This window comes from Leptonychotes weddellii, chromosome 11, assembly GCF_054177405.1.
Source record: "Leptonychotes weddellii isolate Sample4059 chromosome 11, ASM5417740v2, whole genome shotgun sequence".
Lineage (NCBI taxonomy): Eukaryota > Metazoa > Chordata > Mammalia > Carnivora > Phocidae > Leptonychotes > Leptonychotes weddellii.
Window position 1 is genome coordinate 74,179,633 of NC_138379.1, and position 9,348 is coordinate 74,188,980.

The 9,348-nt window shown below is 43.5% G+C and overlaps 1 long non-coding RNA gene across 1 annotated transcript; it reads left to right on the forward strand.

The window, feature by feature from the left end:
- Positions 1-2,544: 2,544 nt before the first annotated feature.
- On the forward strand, positions 2,545-8,747 carry LOC145716072 (uncharacterized). Its single transcript, XR_014138402.1, has 4 exons — positions 2,545-2,644; positions 3,891-3,989; positions 5,320-5,400; positions 6,308-8,747. It is a non-coding gene; the product is annotated as an uncharacterized LOC145716072 (long non-coding RNA).
- The last annotated feature ends 601 nt before the right edge of the window (positions 8,748-9,348 follow it).

Below are 9,348 nucleotides of genomic sequence, written 5' to 3' on the forward strand. Positions count from 1 at the left end.
CCTAAAACAAAAATATGAATCAAGACAATATTCCTTGTTATTTTTCATAACCTTTTCATTGGACAGACACTAATCACTAGCATGACTGGGAAGATGAGGGACGTGCCGCTGAGGCAGTCGTTTGAATAGAGGAGGATGGAAGAAAAAATGCAGATTATATTTCTTTCCAAATATAGCGGGAGGCGTAATGGGGAGCGCAGTGTGGAGCGGGGTATTGGCTGTCGCTTATTTGTGAAACTGCTTCACAAGTCTGGAAGCTATCTTGTCAAGGGATAAATAAATACATGCTCCTTGAGGATGGGGAGGGTGCCTCTAAGTTTGCTGAGGCAGCCCCGGCACCTAGGCTTGATGGCCTGAAATTTGCCTCACAGAAGAGTTGGTCGAGGGCTGAGTGACTGACTGACTGAATGAATAAATCAGTAACATTTGTTCTCCATGAATCAAGGTCAGACTAAGGCACCACTGGGGTGGGGCATGTTGCTTGCCGGAGATTGGGTGAAGGGGAATAGTGGAGGGAAAGAGGGGTGGCGTGGTGGTGGAAAAGAATTTTCCTTGGGGCGTGGTGGGGGCATGTTAGGGAAGGCACACTAGACTTCAAATCAGAAGAGCAAGTGTCAAATCCTGACTCTCTGAGTAGCTGTGTGACCCTCAGACAAATTGTCCAATCTCTCTGAGCTTCGATTTCATCTCTAAATCCAGACTTTTCATAGCTACAAATATTATCATAATAACCTGGGGATTAAATGAGACAAGAATGGGAGAGCGTGTCCAGCACACAGTAGGGTCTCTGCACACTTTTGATAAGTTGGCCTTTTCAGTGGGCCTGGCTCTGGCACAAAGCTCTTTTAAATGTACTTCGTAATTTATTTTCCCGCTGATGGCACTCACCACATAATTTCACAACTAACCAGTGTCCTCTTGGTGTTCTTTCCCATAGGCCACCCAACCAGAAAGCCTCCTCCTGTCCTGGGTGAGCTGCTTTTCTCGGCTGGGTCACTCCACCGAGCGAGCCCAGGCTTCCCTCTTGGGCAGTGAGTCTGAGAGAGGGCCTCATGGAAGCTTCAGAATGCATCCTCACATGCTGTGGGAGCTCTGGAGTGTCAACACAGATGGAACTTTGTGTGTGTGTGTGTGTGTGCTTTTATCTAAAATTGGGCCCAGGACCAGCATTCATGAGTGTGCGGGGCCCACCCTTCCTTCATGAGCAACAGGTCCGGCAGAGAGGAGAGCCGTGCTGTGGCCCAGCCCTCCTTGGGCCTTGCCCTTGTGTGCCTATCCCTACTGCCACCTACAGAGAGGCGCCCAGTGACAACACTTCTGGAGGCAGCCCCCTCCCCCTCCCATGGCACTAGGGCTTTCCGAGGAGCCCGCCAGCTGAGGGAGTGGTTTCTGTGGTATTGTCCGCCACAGCTCATTTTCCATTAGGGTCACCAGGCAACCAGCAGAAAGCGACAGCTCTCCTGACGCAAAACTCTACTTTGCCCAGCGAGAAGCCCTGTATCCCATTACTAAGCCTGGGCTGGCTCCAGGGCGGGATGTGCCAAAGGAGTGTTGCTGGCCAGGATGGATGGAGGGTTCCAGAGCCCAGCTCCCAGCGGTGTCTGCGTAGCTAGCTGTGAGGCCGGGGGCAGTGAGGGGGTGAGGGGGTGTTGGGTGAGTCAGGTAGAGGCAGCAAGGTTTCAAATCAGACTTTGATCCCAAATGAAGCGTTTCTCTTTGTCCTATTCTGACTGGAACATTTTTTTTTTTTCTTGTTTTAGGGTGTCACCCAGGAAATTGCTGTGTTACTTAAAAAAAAAAGTGATGCTAACATCTCCTTTTTATATGGTGATTTACAGTGTGCAAGGCAGATTTATTTCCACGATTGAAATTTATCCTCCGCCTAGCTGTTTGAGGTAAGTATGGTATTGCCTTTAGAGATGGAGAAACTGAGGCTCAGAGAGCAATGTACTAGCCCAACGTTGTATCACTGAGTAATTAATTGGCTGAGACCAATCAGGACTTCTTCCCACATCGAGCTGTGGGGAGCTCATCTTGGAGTTGAGGGAGAGCCAGTATGGATGGAGGAGGTCTCTGTTGGATGCCGGGTGATCAGAGAAGGTCTCCCAAGAAGTTACTGTTTGATCAGAGCCTGAGAGAAGCGAGGGAGCCCTCAGGGTGGTTCTTGGGCCCATGCTGGAAGGCATCACGGACTAGGACCTGCACCCCGGCTCTTCAGGGTGGGTGTCATTACCCCAGGGAGAGATAAAAACCCCTCAGAGCAGCTTGCTCGAGTCCCACAGCTGTCGGGAGGGGAAAGAGGGTGTGGACAAGGTCTGTCTTCAAAGCTCTGCTCCTAACCACCCTCAGTGTCAGGCAGAGGCCTCTTATCAGGTGGGGAGATATTTGGGGCAGGGTCCTCTCCACTCAAACTCCTCAGAAAACACTTGGTGTTTGCCAACACCACCCAGGTGATTTCAACAGGGCACATCCTGCCATAATAAAAACTGGCCTGTTTTTGTTATTTGACTTAATTTTTATTTCCTGTTTATATTTCCTATCAGGCAAAGAACCAGAGCCCACAGACTACAGTCAATATCAAGTGCATTACAGCGAGAGAGGCTGAACTAAAGATCATACTTCCTTAAATGTCACTATACGCCAGGTACTGTTAAGTACTTTCTATCTAAGATCTCACTTAAATTTCACAAACATTCTGTGATACAGGCACTACTTTTATCTTCATTTTACAGATGATGGGCTTGAGTTGAGGATCCAGTTAGGCTTATATGACTGAGAAGTGTCTGATTTATATTCAGCTCACCTCTAATACCATAAACTGAGCTCTTGAGCCCTAAGGAGTGGGTATGGGAAATCTCAAGGGGCGAGAGCTGATGGAGAGGAGGCATAAAAGGGGAAAGGCAAGAGGAGACTGTGGGTCTGCTTCGTTGGGGTCCCATAGTTATCTAAGACACCCAGGTGGAGTACCTTGGGATTGTTTGTAAGTGAAACCTTCTTTTCTCCAGAACTGCACTATAGAATTATAAAGAACAGTTCATTAATTCAGTAAGAATGCAGGGGAAACTCCTGACATACTTAACATTCGATTTTTTAAATTTTCACTTTTGTTGATTATTGAAATGCAGGCTTGGTGGCAAAACATAAGAATATTGAGAAGGGGGGTGAAGAAAATGAAAACACCCCTGATCTTACTACTCAGAGACAATCACCATTACCATTCTGATATCTTCTGTCCAGGCCTCCTTAAAACATGTAATTGAGTCAAAACAGTTCTTTACTTGTAATGGTGCAAGGTCACCTCTTTCTTGGGAATTGAACTCTACTCTAGTCCCCAGCTCTACACACTCAGAAACAGCTCTGGCTCAGGCTCTGGTGCCCTCCTTTTCCCTTTGCTTATCACTTGGAGTTGCACAGGAGTCTGTGGTAAACCCAGGCCCCAACTGAGCCCTGCTCTCTCTGGAAAGATTTCAGCTGACCCTGGGCTGTGGTACAGCCAAAGGGCATCTGCCTCTGCTACTGAGCTATACATTTCCCCTGACAGGAGCTCCTCTCAATCCTCCCTAGACGGCAGACATTGCGAGCAGACAGCAAGATTCACGGCTGTCTGGCTTCTCCTTGTCCTCCCCCAGATGGGCTGAAGCCAGATGACAGAGCATTAGCCCCGAGGAGGAGCAGCCTGGGGGTCGACGGCTAGCCAAGCAGAAATGGACACTATCTCGTCCCCAGCTCAGGCCTTGGCTTAATCGCAACCACATGAGCAAACTCAGGGCTGCATAGCGTGGTTGCAGTTAGCATAGCGTGTCCTTGGGGGGACTGATGGGGGTGAAGCTGTTCACTGCGTGAGACCACGTACTGTTGTAGATTTCATCCATTTACCATCCATTTGCTAGGAACGGCTGCTAATGTTTACTGTGTGCCTATGAGTCCACGGGCCGGCATTCGGTGCCCTGGGAGGATTACCTCGTTAGTCTGCATAACACATTGCACAGGTGGGTATGATTGCCATCCTCATCTTGCAAATGAGGACATGCAAGCTCAACGAGAGTAAGTAGGGTGCCCAAGATCCCCCAGCTAGTATGCGATGGAGCTGTGTTTTGAAACAAGGCAGTTCTACAGCAGGTCCTAAACCTCTCACTGAGGTTCGATTCCATTCATTCACTCATTAACTCATTCATTCATTCATTCACTCACTCAGTAAAGAAGCTAATTCAAGCTACTCCCATCTTTCACCTAGACAACAGGTAGTAATAACATCCTATGCCTTGCCTCTCTCTAAGAGAGAGAGTTTCCACCTTGGCTGCAAACTGGTATGACCTGGGAAGATTTTACTAGTGCAGGTACCTTATCCCAGAAATACTGATCTAACCTGTCTGAGATGTGGTCCATGCATAAGATAAGAGATCTAAATATATATGTGTATAAATTCTGATCACATCCCTCTTGTGCTTAAGCCATTTTCCTAGAGAAAGGTCCAGATTCTCAACATGACTCTGTGGCCCCTCCTTCTTCACCAGCCTCCTTTGATACAGCTCATCCTCTCACTCAGCACACTGCCTCTCTGGCTTTCTTGACTTCCTGGAAGGAGTCAATCTTCTTTCTGCTTTAGGGTCTTTACACGCGGACCACAATTCTCTTCTCTGTTTGTCTGTTTGACTCCTACTTATTCTTTTGGTCTTAACCTGGTGCAGCTGATTACAAAAAAGGCCATGATTTTCCACCCCTCCTCCATCTGCACTTTTTGCCACGTGATTTTGCAGCTCTTTCCATCAAGAGGTGGGAGGTCTCTTTCCCCACCCTTGGAATCTGAGCTGCCCATGCGACTAACCATGATCAATAGAATGCTGTAGAAGAGATGTTGTGTTAGTTCTGAGCCTGAGCCTCGGCTGGGCTTGCAGGCTCTGCTTCCTCTCCTGAAACCCCACCATCACCACGTGAATGACCCTGGTCTGACCTCCTGGAGAATCCTAGCTGAGACCATCCCAGACCAAATAACTTAACTCTAGCCCACAAACTCATGGGGAAGCCTAGCTGAGATCAGAGCCTGGCTCAGATCAACAGAAACTTTCAACTGATCTCCAGACTTGTGAGCAACAACAATAAATGGTGGTTGTTTTTAAGCCATTCACTTTAGGTTGATTTGTTATGCGGCAGTAGATAGCTCATACACTCTAATATGACTTCCTATTTCTCTTCTAGCCTAGATCTGGTTCTCCCACTTACCACTTTCATAGCACCTCATGCTTGTCAACTGTAGTAGGCATGACAATTCTATCAAAGCTAAAAATTGTGTAAATAATACTTTTTTCTCTCTCTGATTAGAGGTTAAGCTCCATGAGATCAGAGACCATATTTGATTTGCTCCCTGAAATATTCCTATCATCTAGCATTATTTTATACATGGTAAGTGCTAAATAAATATTTGTTATAAAACAAATGCAAGGATGAACTAATATATTCATGAAACATTTCTAAAGTGCCTTCTATATATTAGGTACCATGCAAGATTTTAAAGATATAAGAATGAATAAGGCATAGTCTCTGCTCTTAAGGTAGTTTGTAGTTTAGAAACTGGGACATGAACATTAATAAAAATTGTAGCCCACATTAATAAGTATAATTGAGGATGTTTTTAGTATTGATAAGAGCAGGGTAGATTAGTGGGTTGAATACAGCTGGAGAAAAGAAGTTTCTGGAAAATGCTTTACAGAGGAAATCTGAAATGATGATTCTACATCCGAGGAGTGTGTTGCAATGGGGAGTCAAATGCCATAAGCAATACTGCCATTGGAAATATGAATAATTAACGAAGCTTGTTAAATTTCCACACAAGCCAAAATGCAATCTTCCCTCAATTTACATTTGCATTTATGGAAAATTCAAACCGCACAAAACCATGTTTTAAAATTGTACAAAAGTTAGGTCCTAGGTGTTTATTGTAAATGCAATTAAGTATTAGGCTCAGAGAATTATAAATAGGTTTCCACCCACATGAATGTCTGCAGGGACATTTGAAAACTCTCTGGAGTTAGTTGTTGGTTGCATGGTGATGTCCTATACATTCCATGATTAGCATCCCTGGCCATTGCCTGCTAAATGGCAGTAGCATCCCCTCTCAATATTGTGACAACCTAAAATTCACTTCAAATTTCTAAGGCTATTTTACCAGCATGGAGCTACATCTGCGTTGAACCATTGATGTAAAAAAATTGCTTTAACAAATTAACGTTAATGTTTCATGGAACAGTGTTATTGATTTATTTATTTATTTTTAATTTTTTATTAACATATAATGTATTATTTGTTTCAGGGGTACAGGTCTGTGATTCATCAATCTTACATAATTCACAGTGCTCACCAGAGCACATACCCTCCCCAGTGTCCATCACCCAGGGAACAGTGTTCTTTAAAAGAACTCATGCGATCTATACAAGTGTTCTAAGCCTTCCAAATTACCTTGGTATTATTGCGGAAGATGATTTGACACTTCCTTGGAGGAGAAAGAAAGAATCTAGTCCATTTCTATCCCTGGAAACAAATAACCTTAATGTCTGAGCTGTTCACAGAAGGAGCGGGCAGGAAATCCAGCATGCTTGCATTTCCACAGTGCTGAGAACAACCCTGCTAAAAACTCATTTCATGCTTCTGGGTCAACAACAGCACAAAAGCCTGTAAAATTGCCTGGAGACTTATTCTGAATACAGCAATTCCTCATTAATTTTTACTGATGGGAGTAGTTTGGACTAGTGAAGAATCCTAGTGTTAGAAATCTGTAAGCGTTTAACAAATCATTCTAAGAGGTACGTACAATCAACAAACGAACATCTGAGTACCGACCTTAGGTGAAATCACTGTGCTAGCGGCTTTGAGAATCCAAAGAATTCTACGAAACGCTTCTGATCTTTAAGGAACTGAAAAATCTAAGTTTGGCAATAGAATGCAATCATGCAAAATTTACTGACAACACACACTGCAAATACCTAATGAGCAGTACAGTCATGAAGGGATTTAGAAGTTCAAGGGTGAAGAGAATTAGAATGATCAAGGAAGTTTCCCCAGAGGCTGGAGCAGGCCCTAAAGGATAGATACGAATTGAAGAAGAAAATTAGGGAGGGCATTTCAGGTGGAAGCCGTGGCATGGGAAAAGAAAGGAGGCAGGAGTGTAATGTCGTATTCTAGAAATCATGAGTCCACTCATCCGGCCAGAGTCACAATAGGTAGTAGCTAATAAGATTACATTGGTAAATTAAAGCCAGATAGCTTAATACCAGACTAAGATACCAGTATTGGTGCTCTAAGGAAAGAGGGGTTATTGAACATTTTGATCAGGAGAGTTTAAGGATCAGAGATTATTTAGGTATTGGGAGAAACCCTTTCTTTTTCCCCCTGGTTTATATTTCATTGTGAATAAACCTCCATTACAGAAATACTCCTGGCCTCAGAATCCCCTAATTCAATTCCCTCCTAGGGAGTGAGGAATTATTTTTCTGATTGAGAATTTGGGAGATAAACCCCAGGCATGAATTATCCAGCCCCTTCCTTATGCCTCTGCTAAGCTATTCCTGCAGAGTGTTTTCATTCTTGTTACTTGCACTCTGATTCTTATAGGATAGGTCCACACGGAGGGTCTGCTTCCAAACGTGCTTGTGAGTGGGTAAGCAAGCCTGCCTAATTCAGAATCAAGTACTAGCATTCCCACTTGACTGCAAACCTCGGCTGCATTCTCCCAAAATACATTTTATCTGCAGTAGAAGTGCCATTTTGATTCCCGCCTGTCTAACTCCCATGTTTCTTAATTAATTCCCACTTGGGTGGAAGATGGCTGGTGCTTATTAGCCTCTACCACATTAGAGATAAAATATCCATTTAGACAGAGGTAGAGGAAAAGCCTCACCAATCCAAATACCCTAAAAAAGATTCACCCACAAAAGCTTGTGCCTGATAAACTTTAGACTTAGCAATTAGGTGGATGCTGGAATAGTCAAGGTCATAGGGCAGCAAATGAGAAATTTCTGGATGTTTGAGTTCAGGTGTTGACGAACTATGACCCACCTGGTCAAATCAGGCCCAGCACTTGTTTTTCTAAATAAAGTTTTACTGGAACACAACTATATGTATTCATTTGCATATAACCCATGGCTGCCTTAGAATTTAGATATACTCACCACTATGTTTATTTTGATCTACTTATCAGAATTAAGCAGTGGCCACAGAGACCATACGGTCTGCAAACCTTCAAACTGTTTCTGACTTCTGAGTGGTCATTGAGAATCAGATACCATTCACACAAGTTTAAGTTCACAAAAGCATAGTTTACCACACTGAAAGTTTGAGGTGGATTATGAAGAGAAAGGAAAGGTCTTCCTTATTATTTCCATCAGAATATTGGAAATGAAGAGAGAATCTGCCAAATAAATAACTATAACGAACTATCCCTTATCAATTCATTCTGTCCATGCAATTAATTCTTGTGTTGTTAGATGCTGGATTCAGTCTGTGTTCTTGAATTCATCTGCTTTTGAACTAAAAAGCCTTTAAGGCTCTGAAGCCCACACTTAGGAATTTCTACTCTGAATTTCGGTAATTAAAAATGGAGTCCTTGGGCTCCTGGGTGGCTCAGTTGGTTAAGCGACTGCCTTCGGCTCAGGTCATGATCCTGGAGTCCCTGGATCGAGTCCCGCATCGGGCTCCCTGCTCGGCAGGGAGCCTGCTTCTCCCTCTGACCCTCCCCCCTCTCATGTGCTCTCTGTCTCTCTCATTCTCTCTGTCTCAAATAAATAAATAAAATCTTTAAAAAAAAAAAATGGAGTCCTTTGCATGAGGCTCTGAGATTGTCCTTTGTTGAGCACACACAAAAAAGGTGGAGAGCCTTCAGGTAAGCATCAGGGGAAAGCAGAAAATATTTGTGGATGAAATTAAATTAATCATAGCTTGTGTCCTTAATTTATTAGTCATCAATAATATCCAAAGGGAGGTATGCAAACCTCTCTATTGGAGGACAATACATAACTGTTTCATAAGGGTTTGACAAATGTTTCCCCTGAGGATAAGAACATATTATAGAGAGTGAAGACATTAATAAATCTCCAGGTACTTTTAATTCATAAAGTGTACAATCTCTGAAACATTTATATTAATGACATTTTACCTACATAAAATGATCCTTTGATTTAACAACTCTTCCCATGCAGCTCTGGAAATATCACTGAGCTAATTAAAAATTATAGACCATACCAAGCATACCTAATCACTTCTAGTATATTTCTTTATATTACGTGAAAGAATAAATCTTTGTGATTGTCCAGGGCTTTCTGGGAAATCCCCAAAGTAGTTTTGGGTATAAAAGAAACT